The following is a 16,342-nucleotide window of genomic DNA, read 5'->3' as shown; positions in this document are numbered from 1 at the left end:
ACCTCCAACCGGGTGTTGGTTTCTCAGCCCAAAGCTGAACGGACCTCCGACCATGATTATAAAAATTTCCCTTCCTAGCCAGAAGGCCGGGATAGAGCAGTATGCTCAGAAAGTATGAAAGGGCAAGGTACGGTGTGCTACAGAGCCCAAGGCTCGCCGGGGTCCCAAGCCAGCAAGCTCAGACTCACTCCAGGGTCGTCAGTCCTGGGGCACATTGCACCATAGCCCCCACACTTACTCAGTCTAATAGCCTCGATCCTGGTAGGGCCATGTTTTCCTCTAGATGAATATACTATACATCAAGAGTACTAGCAAGTGCAACCTTCCAGTGTGCATTGCATCTGCCGAGCCTCACAGATACTACACTTGATCTTAGCCAAAAGGCCGAGAAGCGATAACCAGAATTGGTTTGGGCCTCGAGTGGCACCCTGGCCTATGCCGGACACATCTTAGGGAGAGAGAGCGAGAGGGAGACAAACCCACGCCTACACAAGACATTTTGTCACCCAAGCCAACCCTTGAAAAGGCTGCTTTGCAGAGCAAAAACAAGAAGAATGGTGCGTTTTGCAGCCGCCGCCCACTGCAATGAATCTGAATAACTCCTCCTTTAGGGCGCAAGCAACTCCCCTCCCCCTTGCAGTCTTTCCAATTCACGATACAAAAAGACGGACAGGACAGGTTGCCTGACTTTCCGTCACTGCCACCCTTTGCCATCCTTACCCGTAGAAAGCCCTTTCATCATCCCCAAACCCTAATCTTTTCCCTTTCCTTCCCAGCCCCCAAACCCTGCCCTCTGTACCTTTCTCACCACCCGCTTCCCTTCTCCTGTCATCCCCCTACCACCCGGGAAAAAAAGAGATTGCCCCCTCCTTCCACTAGCCCACCCTCCCACCCAAAGAACAACTTCTTCTGCGCAGCTTGTTTTCTAGGCAGCAGCGCTATTGTGATGTCATCGGGGGGCATTGTGACAAGCCGCCAGTGTTCCGTCTCTTCATGTTGTGCACAGTTCAAACGGAAAATACATCAACAGGCAGACTACAGAAAAGCTTACTATCAAAGGTTAGAGGGGGGCTTTCTCAGAGGGCTTTTTACAGTTTTTCTATTCCCAATTAGCCGTTTAAGTGTACTTATTGAAAGTAGTAATTCTTTCATAGGCCGCCCTTTCTTAGTATTTGACGTTCCTTATATTGCGGTATGAGGCTTCGCAGTAGGTTGCAAACATTCATCACCCATGACTGTCCCCAATTGAGCTCAGAAGCTCAATGTCTATCATGACCTCTCTTTTAGAATGTCCAAGAGCAAGCAAACTATTCCTCCAGGAGAGGGCGCCAACAGACTACTAAAGAGATCATCATTACTCAAAGAAAACCCCAAAAACCAATGCATGATAGGAATAAACAGGTAACTTTCTTTGGAGTGGAAGCGGAGAGATCGCACCAGATGCCAATTCTAGATCTTATCACACCTGTGGTCACTGCAGCAGCAGGTGAATCCACTTTGTCCAAAAGGGATCTATTCCATTCAATTGCAAATGATCTAGATAAGACAGAGAACTGCAGCACGGGGACATAGCCGAGTTGGTCAGGTTGAGTGGTGATGAGTTTGCTATTTGGATGAATAAAGAAAGTCAAAAGTGTGAAAGATAAAAAACAAAAGGAGGAAGTGTGAAAAGTGAATGGGCCAAATTGAGGTGCATATGAAGACGTATGCTTTCTTCCAATTCATTAAATCGGGCTAATATGAATCAGGTGAATTGAGTTCTGCTTTTGGAAACTGGGTTAAGAAGGGGTGCACCGTTCCTGGAGGTACTGCAATACCAGGTCAATGCGTGGAGTGGACAGAGCAAGCTCTTTTTCCATCTCCCTGTTCTAAAAATCCATTTAATATATGGTCCCCAGATAGGGGACGTATCAGATATTAAACTGATAAGAACAGATACTACACTTGATCTTAGCCAAAAGGCTGAGAAGCGATAACCAGAATTGGTTTGGGCCTCGAGTGGCACCCTGGCCTATGCCGGACACATCTTAGGGAGAGAGAGCGAGAGGGAGACAAACCCACGCCTACACAAGACATTTTGTCACCCAAGCCAACCCTTGAAAAGGCTGCTTTGCAGAGCAAAAACAAGAAGAATGGTGCGTTTTGCAGCCGCCGCCCACTGCAATGAATCTGAATAACTCCTCCTTTAGGGCGCAAGCAACTCCCCTCCCCCTTGCAGTCTTTCCAATTCACGATACAAAAAGACGGACAGGACAGGTTGCCTGACTTTCCGTCACTGCCACCCTTTGCCATCCTTACCCGTAGAAAGCCCTTTCATCATCCCCAAACCCTAATCTTTTCCCTTTCCTTCCCAGCCCCCAAACCCTGCCCTCTGTACCTTTCTCACCACCCGCTTCCCTTCTCCTGTCATCCCCCTACCACCCGGGAAAAAAAGAGATTGCCCCCTCCTTCCACTAGCCCACCCTCCCACCCAAAGAACAACTTCTTCTGCGCAGCTTGTTTTCTAGGCAGCAGCGCTATTGTGATGTCATCGGGGGGCATTGTGACAAGCCGCCAGTGTTCCGTCTCTTCATGTTGTGCACAGTTCAAACGGAAAATACATCAACAGGCAGACTACAGAAAAGCTTACTATCAAAGGTTAGAGGGGGGCTTTCTCAGAGGGCTTTTTACAGTTTTTCTATTCCCAATTAGCCGTTTAAGTGTACTTATTGAAAGTAGTAATTCTTTCATAGGCCGCCCTTTCTTAGTATTTGACGTTCCTTATATTGCGGTATGAGGCTTCGCAGTAGGTTGCAAACATTCATCACCCATGACTGTCCCCAATTGAGCTCAGAAGCTCAATGTCTATCATGACCTCTCTTTTAGAATGTCCAAGAGCAAGCAAACTATTCCTCCAGGAGAGGGCGCCAACAGACTACTAAAGAGATCATCATTACTCAAAGAAAACCCCAAAAACCAATGCATGATAGGAATAAACAGGTAACTTTCTTTGGAGTGGAAGCGGAGAGATCGCACCAGATGCCAATTCTAGATCTTATCACACCTGTGGTCACTGCAGCAGCAGGTGAATCCACTTTGTCCAAAAGGGATCTATTCCATTCAATTGCAAATGATCTAGATAAGACAGAGAACTGCAGCACGGGGACATAGCCGAGTTGGTCAGGTTGAGTGGTGATGAGTTTGCTATTTGGATGAATAAAGAAAGTCAAAAGTGTGAAAGATAAAAAACAAAAGGAGGAAGTGTGAAAAGTGAATGGGCCAAATTGAGGTGCATATGAAGACGTATGCTTTCTTCCAATTCATTAAATCGGGCTAATATGAATCAGGTGAATTGAGTTCTGCTTTTGGAAACTGGGTTAAGAAGGGGTGCACCGTTCCTGGAGGTACTGCAATACCAGGTCAATGCGTGGAGTGGACAGAGCAAGCTCTTTTTCCATCTCCCTGTTCTAAAAATCCATTTAATATATGGTCCCCAGATAGGGGACGTATCAGATATTAAACTGATAAGAACAGATACTACACTTGATCTTAGCCAAAAGGCCGAGAAGCGATAACCAGAATTGGTTTGGGCCTCGAGTGGCACCCTGGCCTATGCCGGACACATCTTAGGGAGAGAGAGCGAGAGGGAGACAAACCCACGCCTACACAAGACATTTTGTCACCCAAGCCAACCCTTGAAAAGGCTGCTTTGCAGAGCAAAAACAAGAAGAATGGTGCGTTTTGCAGCCGCCGCCCACTGCAATGAATCTGAATAACTCCTCCTTTAGGGCGCAAGCAACTCCCCTCCCCCTTGCAGTCTTTCCAATTCACGATACAAAAAGACGGACAGGACAGGTTGCCTGACTTTCCGTCACTGCCACCCTTTGCCATCCTTACCCGTAGAAAGCCCTTTCATCATCCCCAAACCCTAATCTTTTCCCTTTCCTTCCCAGCCCCCAAACCCTGCCCTCTGTACCTTTCTCACCACCCGCTTCCCTTCTCCTGTCATCCCCCTACCACCCGGGAAAAAAAGAGATTGCCCCCTCCTTCCACTAGCCCACCCTCCCACCCAAAGAACAACTTCTTCTGCGCAGCTTGTTTTCTAGGCAGCAGCGCTATTGTGATGTCATCGGGGGGCATTGTGACAAGCCGCCAGTGTTCCGTCTCTTCATGTTGTGCACAGTTCAAACGGAAAATACATCAACAGGCAGACTACAGAAAAGCTTACTATCAAAGGTTAGAGGGGGGCTTTCTCAGAGGGCTTTTTACAGTTTTTCTATTCCCAATTAGCCGTTTAAGTGTACTTATTGAAAGTAGTAATTCTTTCATAGGCCGCCCTTTCTTAGTATTTGACGTTCCTTATATTGCGGTATGAGGCTTCGTAGTAGGTTGCAAACATTCATCACCCATGACTGTCCCCAATTGAGCTCAGAAGCTCAATGTCTATCATGACCTCTCTTTTAGAATGTCCAAGAGCAAGCAAACTATTCCTCCAGGAGAGGGCGCCAACAGACTACTAAAGAGATCATCATTACTCAAAGAAAACCCCAAAAACCAATGCATGATAGGAATAAACAGGTAACTTTCTTTGGAGTGGAAGCGGAGAGATCGCACCAGATGCCAATTCTAGATCTTATCACACCTGTGGTCACTGCAGCAGCAGGTGAATCCACTTTGTCCAAAAGGGATCTATTCCATTCAATTGCAAATGATCTAGATAAGACAGAGAACTGCAGCACGGGGACATAGCCGAGTTGGTCAGGTTGAGTGGTGATGAGTTTGCTATTTGGATTAATAAAGAAAGTCAAAAGTGTGAAAGATAAAAAACAAAAGGAGGAAGTGTGAAAAGTGAATGGGCCAAATTGAGGTGCATATGAAGACGTATGCTTTCTTCCAATTCATTAAATCGGGCTAATATGAATCAGGTGAATTGAGTTCTGCTTTTGGAAACTGGGTTAAGAAGGGGTGCACCGTTCCTGGAGGTACTGCAATACCAGGTCAATGCGTGGAGTGGACAGAGCAAGCTCTTTTTCCATCTCCCTGTTCTAAAAATCCATTTAATATATGGTCCCCAGATAGGGGACGTATCAGATATTAAACTGATAAGAACAGATACTACACTTGATCTTAGCCAAAAGGCCGAGAAGCGATAACCAGAATTGGTTTGGGCCTCGAGTGGCACCCTGGCCTATGCCGGACACATCTTAGGGAGAGAGAGCGAGAGGGAGACAAACCCACGCCTACACAAGACATTTTGTCACCCAAGCCAACCCTTGAAAAGGCTGCTTTGCAGAGCAAAAACAAGAAGAATGGTGCGTTTTGCAGCCGCCGCCCACTGCAATGAATCTGAATAACTCCTCCTTTAGGGCGCAAGCAACTCCCCTCCCCCTTGCAGTCTTTCCAATTCACGATACAAAAAGACGGACAGGACAGGTTGCCTGACTTTCCGTCACTGCCACCCTTTGCCATCCTTACCCGTAGAAAGCCCTTTCATCATCCCCAAACCCTAATCTTTTCCCTTTCCTTCCCAGCCCCCAAACCCTGCCCTCTGTACCTTTCTCACCACCCGCTTCCCTTCTCCTGTCATCCCCCTACCACCCGGGAAAAAAAGAGATTGCCCCCTCCTTCCACTAGCCCACCCTCCCACCCAAAGAACAACTTCTTCTGTGCAGCTTGTTTTCTAGGCAGCAGCGCTATTGTGATGTCATCGGGGGGCATTGTGACAAGCCGCCAGTGTTCCGTCTCTTCATGTTGTGCACAGTTCAAACGGAAAATACATCAACAGGCAGACTACAGAAAAGCTTACTATCAAAGGTTAGAGGGGGGCTTTCTCAGAGGGCTTTTTACAGTTTTTCTATTCCCAATTAGCCGTTTAAGTGTACTTATTGAAAGTAGTAATTCTTTCATAGGCCGCCCTTTCTTAGTATTTGACGTTCCTTATATTGCGGTATGAGGCTTCGCAGTAGGTTGCAAACATTCATCACCCATGACTGTCCCCAATTGAGCTCAGAAGCTCAATGTCTATCATGACCTCTCTTTTAGAATGTCCAAGAGCAAGCAAACTATTCCTCCAGGAGAGGGCGCCAACAGACTACTAAAGAGATCATCATTACTCAAAGAAAACCCCAAAAACCAATGCATGATAGGAATAAACAGGTAACTTTCTTTGGAGTGGAAGCGGAGAGATCGCACCAGATGCCAATTCTAGATCTTATCACACCTGTGGTCACTGCAGCAGCAGGTGAATCCACTTTGTCCAAAAGGGATCTATTCCATTCAATTGCAAATGATCTAGATAAGACAGAGAACTGCAGCACGGGGACATAGCCGAGTTGGTCAGGTTGAGTGGTGATGAGTTTGCTATTTGGATGAATAAAGAAAGTCAAAAGTGTGAAAGATAAAAAACAAAAGGAGGAAGTGTGAAAAGTGAATGGGCCAAATTGAGGTGCATATGAAGACGTATGCTTTCTTCCAATTCATTAAATCGGGCTAATATGAATCAGGTGAATTGAGTTCTGCTTTTGGAAACTGGGTTAAGAAGGGGTGCACCGTTCCTGGAGGTACTGCAATACCAGGTCAATGCGTGGAGTGGACAGAGCAAGCTCTTTTTCCATCTCCCTGTTCTAAAAATCCATTTAATATATGGTCCCCAGATAGGGGACGTATCAGATATTAAACTGATAAGAACAGATACTACACTTGATCTTAGCCAAAAGGCCGAGAAGCGATAACCAGAATTGGTTTGGGCCTCGAGTGGCACCCTGGCCTATGCCGGACACATCTTAGGGAGAGAGAGCGAGAGGGAGACAAACCCACGCCTACACAAGACATTTTGTCACCCAAGCCAACCCTTGAAAAGGCTGCTTTGCAGAGCAAAAACAAGAAGAATGGTGCGTTTTGCAGCCGCCGCCCACTGCAATGAATCTGAATAACTCCTCCTTTAGGGCGCAAGCAACTCCCCTCCCCCTTGCAGTCTTTCCAATTCACGATACAAAAAGACGGACAGGACAGGTTGCCTGACTTTCCGTCACTGCCACCCTTTGCCATCCTTACCCGTAGAAAGCCCTTTCATCATCCCCAAACCCTAATCTTTTCCCTTTCCTTCCCAGCCCCCAAACCCTGCCCTCTGTACCTTTCTCACCACCCGCTTCCCTTCTCCTGTCATCCCCAAACCACCCGGGAAAAAAAGAGATTGCCCCCTCCTTCCACTAGCCCACCCTCCCACCCAAAGAACAACTTCTTCTGCGCAGCTTGTTTTCTAGGCAGCAGCGCTATTGTGATGTCATCGGGGGGCATTGTGACAAGCCGCCAGTGTTCCGTCTCTTCATGTTGTGCACAGTTCAAACGGAAAATACATCAACAGGCAGACTACAGAAAAGCTTACTATCAAAGGTTAGAGGGGGGCTTTCTCAGAGGGCTTTTTACAGTTTTTCTATTCCCAATTAGCCGTTTAAGTGTACTTATTGAAAGTAGTAATTCTTTCATAGGCCGCCCTTTCTTAGTATTTGACGTTCCTTATATTGCGGTATGAGGCTTCGCAGTAGGTTGCAAACATTCATCACCCATGACTGTCCCCAATTGAGCTCAGAAGCTCAATGTCTATCATGACCTCTCTTTTAGAATGTCCAAGAGCAAGCAAACTATTCCTCCAGGAGAGGGCGCCAACAGACTACTAAAGAGATCATCATTACTCAAAGAAAACCCCAAAAACCAATGCATGATAGGAATAAACAGGTAACTTTCTTTGGAGTGGAAGCGGAGAGATCGCACCAGATGCCAATTCTAGATCTTATCACACCTGTGGTCACTGCAGCAGCAGGTGAATCCACTTTGTCCAAAAGGGATCTATTCCATTCAATTGCAAATGATCTAGATAAGACAGAGAACTGCAGCACGGGGACATAGCCGAGTTGGTCAGGTTGAGTGGTGATGAGTTTGCTATTTGGATGAATAAAGAAAGTCAAAAGTGTGAAAGATAAAAAACAAAAGGAGGAAGTGTGAAAAGTGAATGGGCCAAATTGAGGTGCATATGAAGACGTATGCTTTCTTCCAATTCATTAAATCGGGCTAATATGAATCAGGTGAATTGAGTTCTGCTTTTGGAAACTGGGTTAAGAAGGGGTGCACCGTTCCTGGAGGTACTGCAATACCAGGTCAATGCGTGGAGTGGACAGAGCAAGCTCTTTTTCCATCTCCCTGTTCTAAAAATCCATTTAATATATGGTCCCCAGATAGGGGACGTATCAGATATTAAACTGATAAGAACAGATACTACACTTGATCTTAGCCAAAAGGCCGAGAAGCGATAACCAGAATTGGTTTGGGCCTCGAGTGGCACCCTGGCCTATGCCGGACACATCTTAGGGAGAGAGAGCGAGAGGGAGACAAACCCACGCCTACACAAGACATTTTGTCACCCAAGCCAACCCTTGAAAAGGCTGCTTTGCAGAGCAAAAACAAGAAGAATGGTGCGTTTTGCAGCCGCCGCCCACTGCAATGAATCTGAATAACTCCTCCTTTAGGGCGCAAGCAACTCCCCTCCCCCTTGCAGTCTTTCCAATTCACGATACAAAAAGACGGACAGGACAGGTTGCCTGACTTTCCGTCACTGCCACCCTTTGCCATCCTTACCCGTAGAAAGCCCTTTCATCATCCCCAAACCCTAATCTTTTCCCTTTCCTTCCCAGCCCCCAAACCCTGCCCTCTGTACCTTTCTCACCACCCGCTTCCCTTCTCCTGTCATCCCCCTACCACCCGGGAAAAAAAGAGATTGCCCCCTCCTTCCACTAGCCCACCCTCCCACCCAAAGAACAACTTCTTCTGCGCAGCTTGTTTTCTAGGCAGCAGCGCTATTGTGATGTCATCGGGGGGCATTGTGACAAGCCGCCAGTGTTCCGTCTCTTCATGTTGTGCACAGTTCAAACGGAAAATACATCAACAGGCAGACTACAGAAAAGCTTACTATCAAAGGTTAGAGGGGGGCTTTCTCAGAGGGCTTTTTACAGTTTTTCTATTCCCAATTAGCCGTTTAAGTGTACTTATTGAAAGTAGTAATTCTTTCATAGGCCGCCCTTTCTTAGTATTTGACGTTCCTTATATTGCGGTATGAGGCTTCGCAGTAGGTTGCAAACATTCATCACCCATGACTGTCCCCAATTGAGCTCAGAAGCTCAATGTCTATCATGACCTCTCTTTTAGAATGTCCAAGAGCAAGCAAACTATTCCTCCAGGAGAGGGCGCCAACAGACTACTAAAGAGATCATCATTACTCAAAGAAAACCCCAAAAACCAATGCATGATAGGAATAAACAGGTAACTTTCTTTGGAGTGGAAGCGGAGAGATCGCACCAGATGCCAATTCTAGATCTTATCACACCTGTGGTCACTGCAGCAGCAGGTGAATCCACTTTGTCCAAAAGGGATCTATTCCATTCAATTGCAAATGATCTAGATAAGACAGAGAACTGCAGCACGGGGACATAGCCGAGTTGGTCAGGTTGAGTGGTGATGAGTTTGCTATTTGGATGAATAAAGAAAGTCAAAAGTGTGAAAGATAAAAAACAAAAGGAGGAAGTGTGAAAAGTGAATGGGCCAAATTGAGGTGCATATGAAGACGTATGCTTTCTTCCAATTCATTAAATCGGGCTAATATGAATCAGGTGAATTGAGTTCTGCTTTTGGAAACTGGGTTAAGAAGGGGTGCACCGTTCCTGGAGGTACTGCAATACCAGGTCAATGCGTGGAGTGGACAGAGCAAGCTCTTTTTCCATCTCCCTGTTCTAAAAATCCATTTAATATATGGTCCCCAGATAGGGGACGTATCAGATATTAAACTGATAAGAACAGATACTACACTTGATCTTAGCCAAAAGGCCGAGAAGCGATAACCAGAATTGGTTTGGGCCTCGAGTGGCACCCTGGCCTATGCCGGACACATCTTAGGGAGAGAGAGCGAGAGGGAGACAAACCCACGCCTACACAAGACATTTTGTCACCCAAGCCAACCCTTGAAAAGGCTGCTTTGCAGAGCAAAAACAAGAAGAATGGTGCGTTTTGCAGCCGCCGCCCACTGCAATGAATCTGAATAACTCCTCCTTTAGGGCGCAAGCAACTCCCCTCCCCCTTGCAGTCTTTCCAATTCACGATACAAAAAGACGGACAGGACAGGTTGCCTGACTTTCCGTCACTGCCACCCTTTGCCATCCTTACCCGTAGAAAGCCCTTTCATCATCCCCAAACCCTAATCTTTTCCCTTTCCTTCCCAGCCCCCAAACCCTGCCCTCTGTACCTTTCTCACCACCCGCTTCCCTTCTCCTGTCATCCCCCTACCACCCGGGAAAAAAAGAGATTGCCCCCTCCTTCCACTAGCCCACCCTCCCACCCAAAGAACAACTTCTTCTGCGCAGCTTGTTTTCTAGGCAGCAGCGCTATTGTGATGTCATCGGGGGGCATTGTGACAAGCCGCCAGTGTTCCGTCTCTTCATGTTGTGCACAGTTCAAACGGAAAATACATCAACAGGCAGACTACAGAAAAGCTTACTATCAAAGGTTAGAGGGGGGCTTTCTCAGAGGGCTTTTTACAGTTTTTCTATTCCCAATTAGCCGTTTAAGTGTACTTATTGAAAGTAGTAATTCTTTCATAGGCCGCCCTTTCTTAGTATTTGACGTTCCTTATATTGCGGTATGAGGCTTCGCAGTAGGTTGCAAACATTCATCACCCATGACTGTCCCCAATTGAGCTCAGAAGCTCAATGTCTATCATGACCTCTCTTTTAGAATGTCCAAGAGCAAGCAAACTATTCCTCCAGGAGAGGGCGCCAACAGACTACTAAAGAGATCATCATTACTCAAAGAAAACCCCAAAAACCAATGCATGATAGGAATAAACAGGTAACTTTCTTTGGAGTGGAAGCGGAGAGATCGCACCAGATGCCAATTCTAGATCTTATCACACCTGTGGTCACTGCAGCAGCAGGTGAATCCACTTTGTCCAAAAGGGATCTATTCCATTCAATTGCAAATGATCTAGATAAGACAGAGAACTGCAGCACGGGGACATAGCCGAGTTGGTCAGGTTGAGTGGTGATGAGTTTGCTATTTGGATGAATAAAGAAAGTCAAAAGTGTGAAAGATAAAAAACAAAAGGAGGAAGTGTGAAAAGTGAATGGGCCAAATTGAGGTGCATATGAAGACGTATGCTTTCTTCCAATTCATTAAATCGGGCTAATATGAATCAGGTGAATTGAGTTCTGCTTTTGGAAACTGGGTTAAGAAGTGGTGCACCGTTCCTGGAGGTACTGCAATACCAGGTCAATGCGTGGAGTGGACAGAGCAAGCTCTTTTTCCATCTCCCTGTTCTAAAAATCCATTTAATATATGGTCCCCAGATAGGGGACGTATCAGATATTAAACTGATAAGAACAGATACTACACTTGATCTTAGCCAAAAGGCCGAGAAGCGATAACCAGAATTGGTTTGGGCCTCGAGTGGCACCCTGGCCTATGCCGGACACATCTTAGGGAGAGAGAGCGAGAGGGAGACAAACCCACGCCTACACAAGACATTTTGTCACCCAAGCCAACCCTTGAAAAGGCTGCTTTGCAGAGCAAAAACAAGAAGAATGGTGCGTTTTGCAGCCGCCGCCCACTGCAATGAATCTGAATAACTCCTCCTTTAGGGCGCAAGCAACTCCCCTCCCCCTTGCAGTCTTTCCAATTCACGATACAAAAAGACGGACAGGACAGGTTGCCTGACTTTCCGTCACTGCCACCCTTTGCCATCCTTACCCGTAGAAAGCCCTTTCATCATCCCCAAACCCTAATCTTTTCCCTTTCCTTCCCAGCCCCCAAACCCTGCCCTCTGTACCTTTCTCACCACCCGCTTCCCTTCTCCTGTCATCCCCCTACCACCCGGGAAAAAAAGAGATTGCCCCCTCCTTCCACTAGCCCACCCTCCCACCCAAAGAACAACTTCTTCTGCGCAGCTTGTTTTCTAGGCAGCAGCGCTATTGTGATGTCATCGGGGGGCATTGTGACAAGCCGCCAGTGTTCCGTCTCTTCATGTTGTGCACAGTTCAAACGGAAAATACATCAACAGGCAGACTACAGAAAAGCTTACTATCAAAGGTTAGAGGGGGGCTTTCTCAGAGGGCTTTTTACAGTTTTTCTATTCCCAATTAGCCGTTTAAGTGTACTTATTGAAAGTAGTAATTCTTTCATAGGCCGCCCTTTCTTAGTATTTGACGTTCCTTATATTGCGGTATGAGGCTTCGCAGTAGGTTGCAAACATTCATCACCCATGACTGTCCCCAATTGAGCTCAGAAGCTCAATGTCTATCATGACCTCTCTTTTAGAATGTCCAAGAGCAAGCAAACTATTCCTCCAGGAGAGGGCGCCAACAGACTACTAAAGAGATCATCATTACTCAAAGAAAACCCCAAAAACCAATGCATGATAGGAATAAACAGGTAACTTTCTTTGGAGTGGAAGCGGAGAGATCGCACCAGATGCCAATTCTAGATCTTATCACACCTGTGGTCACTGCAGCAGCAGGTGAATCCACTTTGTCCAAAAGGGATCTATTCCATTCAATTGCAAATGATCTAGATAAGACAGAGAACTGCAGCACGGGGACATAGCCGAGTTGGTCAGGTTGAGTGGTGATGAGTTTGCTATTTGGATGAATAAAGAAAGTCAAAAGTGTGAAAGATAAAAAACAAAAGGAGGAAGTGTGAAAAGTGAATGGGCCAAATTGAGGTGCATATGAAGACGTATGCTTTCTTCCAATTCATTAAATCGGGCTAATATGAATCAGGTGAATTGAGTTCTGCTTTTGGAAACTGGGTTAAGAAGGGGTGCACCGTTCCTGGAGGTACTGCAATACCAGGTCAATGCGTGGAGTGGACAGAGCAAGCTCTTTTTCCATCTCCCTGTTCTAAAAATCCATTTAATATATGGTCCCCAGATAGGGGACGTATCAGATATTAAACTGATAAGAACAGATACTACACTTGATCTTAGCCAAAAGGCCGAGAAGCGATAACCAGAATTGGTTTGGGCCTCGAGTGGCACCCTGGCCTATGCCGGACACATCTTAGGGAGAGAGAGCGAGAGGGAGACAAACCCACGCCTACACAAGACATTTTGTCACCCAAGCCAACCCTTGAAAAGGCTGCTTTGCAGAGCAAAAACAAGAAGAATGGTGCGTTTTGCAGCCGCCGCCCACTGCAATGAATCTGAATAACTCCTCCTTTAGGGCGCAAGCAACTCCCCTCCCCCTTGCAGTCTTTCCAATTCACGATACAAAAAGACGGACAGGACAGGTTGCCTGACTTTCCGTCACTGCCACCCTTTGCCATCCTTACCCGTAGAAAGCCCTTTCATCATCCCCAAACCCTAATCTTTTCCCTTTCCTTCCCAGCCCCCAAACCCTGCCCTCTGTACCTTTCTCACCACCCGCTTCCCTTCTCCTGTCATCCCCCTACCACCCGGGAAAAAAAGAGATTGCCCCATCCTTCCACTAGCCCACCCTCCCACCCAAAGAACAACTTCTTCTGCGCAGCTTGTTTTCTAGGCAGCAGCGCTATTGTGATGTCATCGGGGGGCATTGTGACAAGCCGCCAGTGTTCCGTCTCTTCATGTTGTGCACAGTTCAAACGGAAAATACATCAACAGGCAGACTACAGAAAAGCTTACTATCAAAGGTTAGAGGGGGGCTTTCTCAGAGGGCTTTTTACAGTTTTTCTATTCCCAATTAGCCGTTTAAGTGTACTTATTGAAAGTAGTAATTCTTTCATAGGCCGCCCTTTCTTAGTATTTGACGTTCCTTATATTGCGGTATGAGGCTTCGCAGTAGGTTGCAAACATTCATCACCCATGACTGTCCCCAATTGAGCTCAGAAGCTCAATGTCTATCATGACCTCTCTTTTAGAATGTCCAAGAGCAAGCAAACTATTCCTCCAGGAGAGGGCGCCAACAGACTACTAAAGAGATCATCATTACTCAAAGAAAACCCCAAAAACCAATGCATGATAGGAATAAACAGGTAACTTTCTTTGGAGTGGAAGCGGAGAGATCGCACCAGATGCCAATTCTAGATCTTATCACACCTGTGGTCACTGCAGCAGCAGGTGAATCCACTTTGTCCAAAAGGGATCTATTCCATTCAATTGCAAATGATCTAGATAAGACAGAGAACTGCAGCACGGGGACATAGCCGAGTTGGTCAGGTTGAGTGGTGATGAGTTTGCTATTTGGATGAATAAAGAAAGTCAAAAGTGTGAAAGATAAAAAACAAAAGGAGGAAGTGTGAAAAGTGAATGGGCCAAATTGAGGTGCATATGAAGACGTATGCTTTCTTCCAATTCATTAAATCGGGCTAATATGAATCAGGTGAATTGAGTTCTGCTTTTGGAAACTGGGTTAAGAAGGGGTGCACCGTTCCTGGAGGTACTGCAATACCAGGTCAATGCGTGGAGTGGACAGAGCAAGCTCTTTTTCCATCTCCCTGTTCTAAAAATCCATTTAATATATGGTCCCCAGATAGGGGACGTATCAGATATTAAACTGATAAGAACAGATACTACACTTGATCTTAGCCAAAAGGCCGAGAAGCGATAACCAGAATTGGTTTGGGCCTCGAGTGGCACCCTGGCCTATGCCGGACACATCTTAGGGAGAGAGAGCGAGAGGGAGACAAACCCACGCCTACACAAGACATTTTGTCACCCAAGCCAACCCTTGAAAAGGCTGCTTTGCAGAGCAAAAACAAGAAGAATGGTGCGTTTTGCAGCCGCCGCCCACTGCAATGAATCTGAATAACTCCTCCTTTAGGGCGCAAGCAACTCCCCTCCCCCTTGCAGTCTTTCCAATTCACGATACAAAAAGACGGACAGGACAGGTTGCCTGACTTTCCGTCACTGCCACCCTTTGCCATCCTTACCCGTAGAAAGCCCTTTCATCATCCCCAAACCCTAATCTTTTCCCTTTCCTTCCCAGCCCCCAAACCCTGCCCTCTGTACCTTTCTCACCACCCGCTTCCCTTCTCCTGTCATCCCCCTACCACCCGGGAAAAAAAGAGATTGCCCCCTCCTTCCACTAGCCCACCCTCCCACCCAAAGAACAACTTCTTCTGCGCAGCTTGTTTTCTAGGCAGCAGCGCTATTGTGATGTCATCGGGGGGCATTGTGACAAGCCGCCAGTGTTCCGTCTCTTCATGTTGTGCACAGTTCAAACGGAAAATACATCAACAGGCAGACTACAGAAAAGCTTACTATCAAAGGTTAGAGGGGGGCTTTCTCAGAGGGCTTTTTACAGTTTTTCTATTCCCAATTAGCCGTTTAAGTGTACTTATTGAAAGTAGTAATTCTTTCATAGGCCGCCCTTTCTTAGTATTTGACGTTCCTTATATTGCGGTATGAGGCTTCGCAGTAGGTTGCAAACATTCATCACCCATGACTGTCCCCAATTGAGCTCAGAAGCTCAATGTCTATCATGACCTCTCTTTTAGAATGTCCAAGAGCAAGCAAACTATTCCTCCAGGAGAGGGCGCCAACAGACTACTAAAGAGATCATCATTACTCAAAGAAAACCCCAAAAACCAATGCATGATAGGAATAAACAGGTAACTTTCTTTGGAGTGGAAGCGGAGAGATCGCACCAGATGCCAATTCTAGATCTTATCACACCTGTGGTCACTGCAGCAGCAGGTGAATCCACTTTGTCCAAAAGGGATCTATTCCATTCAATTGCAAATGATCTAGATAAGACAGAGAACTGCAGCACGGGGACATAGCCGAGTTGGTCAGGTTGAGTGGTGATGAGTTTGCTATTTGGATGAATAAAGAAAGTCAAAAGTGTGAAAGATAAAAAACAAAAGGAGGAAGTGTGAAAAGTGAATGGGCCAAATTGAGGTGCATATGAAGACGTATGCTTTCTTCCAATTCATTAAATCGGGCTAATATGAATCAGGTGAATTGAGTTCTGCTTTTGGAAACTGGGTTAAGAAGGGGTGCACCGTTCCTGGAGGTACTGCAATACCAGGTCAATGCGTGGAGTGGACAGAGCAAGCTCTTTTTCCATCTCCCTGTTCTAAAAATCCATTTAATATATGGTCCCCAGATAGGGGACGTATCAGATATTAAACTGATAAGAACAGATACTACACTTGATCTTAGCCAAAAGGCCGAGAAGCGATAACCAGAATTGGTTTGGGCCTCGAGTGGCACCCTGGCCTATGCCGGACACATCTTAGGGAGAGAGAGCGAGAGGGAGACAAACCCACGCCTACACAAGACATTTTGTCACCCAAGCCAACCCTTGAAAAGGCTGCTTTGCAGAGCAAAAACAAGAAGAATGGTGCG

At 46.4% G+C, this 16,342-nt stretch overlaps 10 non-coding genes and 1 pseudogene across 10 annotated transcripts; all 11 read right to left on the bottom strand.

Moving 5' to 3' along the window:
• Nucleotides 1-269: 269 nt before the first annotated feature.
• On the bottom strand, nucleotides 270-396 carry LOC142273084 (U2 spliceosomal RNA; annotated as a pseudogene).
• Nucleotides 397-1,783: 1,387 nt separating this feature from the next.
• Nucleotides 1,784-1,974, bottom strand: LOC142273021 (U2 spliceosomal RNA). Its single transcript, XR_012737800.1, has one exon. It is a non-coding gene; the product is annotated as a U2 spliceosomal RNA (small nuclear RNA).
• Nucleotides 1,975-3,361: 1,387 nt separating this feature from the next.
• Nucleotides 3,362-3,552, bottom strand: LOC142272966 (U2 spliceosomal RNA). Its single transcript, XR_012737750.1, has one exon. It is a non-coding gene; the product is annotated as a U2 spliceosomal RNA (small nuclear RNA).
• A 1,387-nt stretch (nucleotides 3,553-4,939) lies between these two features.
• Nucleotides 4,940-5,130, bottom strand: LOC142272964 (U2 spliceosomal RNA). Its single transcript, XR_012737749.1, has one exon. It is a non-coding gene; the product is annotated as a U2 spliceosomal RNA (small nuclear RNA).
• Nucleotides 5,131-6,517: 1,387 nt separating this feature from the next.
• Nucleotides 6,518-6,708, bottom strand: LOC142272963 (U2 spliceosomal RNA). Its single transcript, XR_012737748.1, has one exon. It is a non-coding gene; the product is annotated as a U2 spliceosomal RNA (small nuclear RNA).
• Nucleotides 6,709-8,095: 1,387 nt separating this feature from the next.
• Nucleotides 8,096-8,286, bottom strand: LOC142272962 (U2 spliceosomal RNA). The gene has a single exon (XR_012737747.1). It is a non-coding gene; the product is annotated as a U2 spliceosomal RNA (small nuclear RNA).
• Nucleotides 8,287-9,673: 1,387 nt separating this feature from the next.
• On the bottom strand, nucleotides 9,674-9,864 carry LOC142272961 (U2 spliceosomal RNA). Its single transcript, XR_012737746.1, has one exon. It is a non-coding gene; the product is annotated as a U2 spliceosomal RNA (small nuclear RNA).
• Nucleotides 9,865-11,251: 1,387 nt separating this feature from the next.
• On the bottom strand, nucleotides 11,252-11,442 carry LOC142273019 (U2 spliceosomal RNA). The gene has a single exon (XR_012737799.1). It is a non-coding gene; the product is annotated as a U2 spliceosomal RNA (small nuclear RNA).
• Nucleotides 11,443-12,829: 1,387 nt separating this feature from the next.
• Nucleotides 12,830-13,020, bottom strand: LOC142272960 (U2 spliceosomal RNA). Its single transcript, XR_012737745.1, has one exon. It is a non-coding gene; the product is annotated as a U2 spliceosomal RNA (small nuclear RNA).
• Nucleotides 13,021-14,407: 1,387 nt separating this feature from the next.
• Nucleotides 14,408-14,598, bottom strand: LOC142272959 (U2 spliceosomal RNA). The gene has a single exon (XR_012737744.1). It is a non-coding gene; the product is annotated as a U2 spliceosomal RNA (small nuclear RNA).
• A 1,387-nt stretch (nucleotides 14,599-15,985) lies between these two features.
• On the bottom strand, nucleotides 15,986-16,176 carry LOC142272958 (U2 spliceosomal RNA). The gene has a single exon (XR_012737743.1). It is a non-coding gene; the product is annotated as a U2 spliceosomal RNA (small nuclear RNA).
• Between the last annotated feature and the right edge of the window lie 166 nt (nucleotides 16,177-16,342).

Source organism: Anomaloglossus baeobatrachus, unplaced genomic scaffold, assembly GCF_048569485.1.
Source record: "Anomaloglossus baeobatrachus isolate aAnoBae1 unplaced genomic scaffold, aAnoBae1.hap1 Scaffold_357, whole genome shotgun sequence".
NCBI lineage: Eukaryota > Metazoa > Chordata > Amphibia > Anura > Aromobatidae > Anomaloglossus > Anomaloglossus baeobatrachus.
Note: the sequence above shows the minus strand (reverse complement) of the source record. Positions and strands in the feature narration are given on the sequence as shown.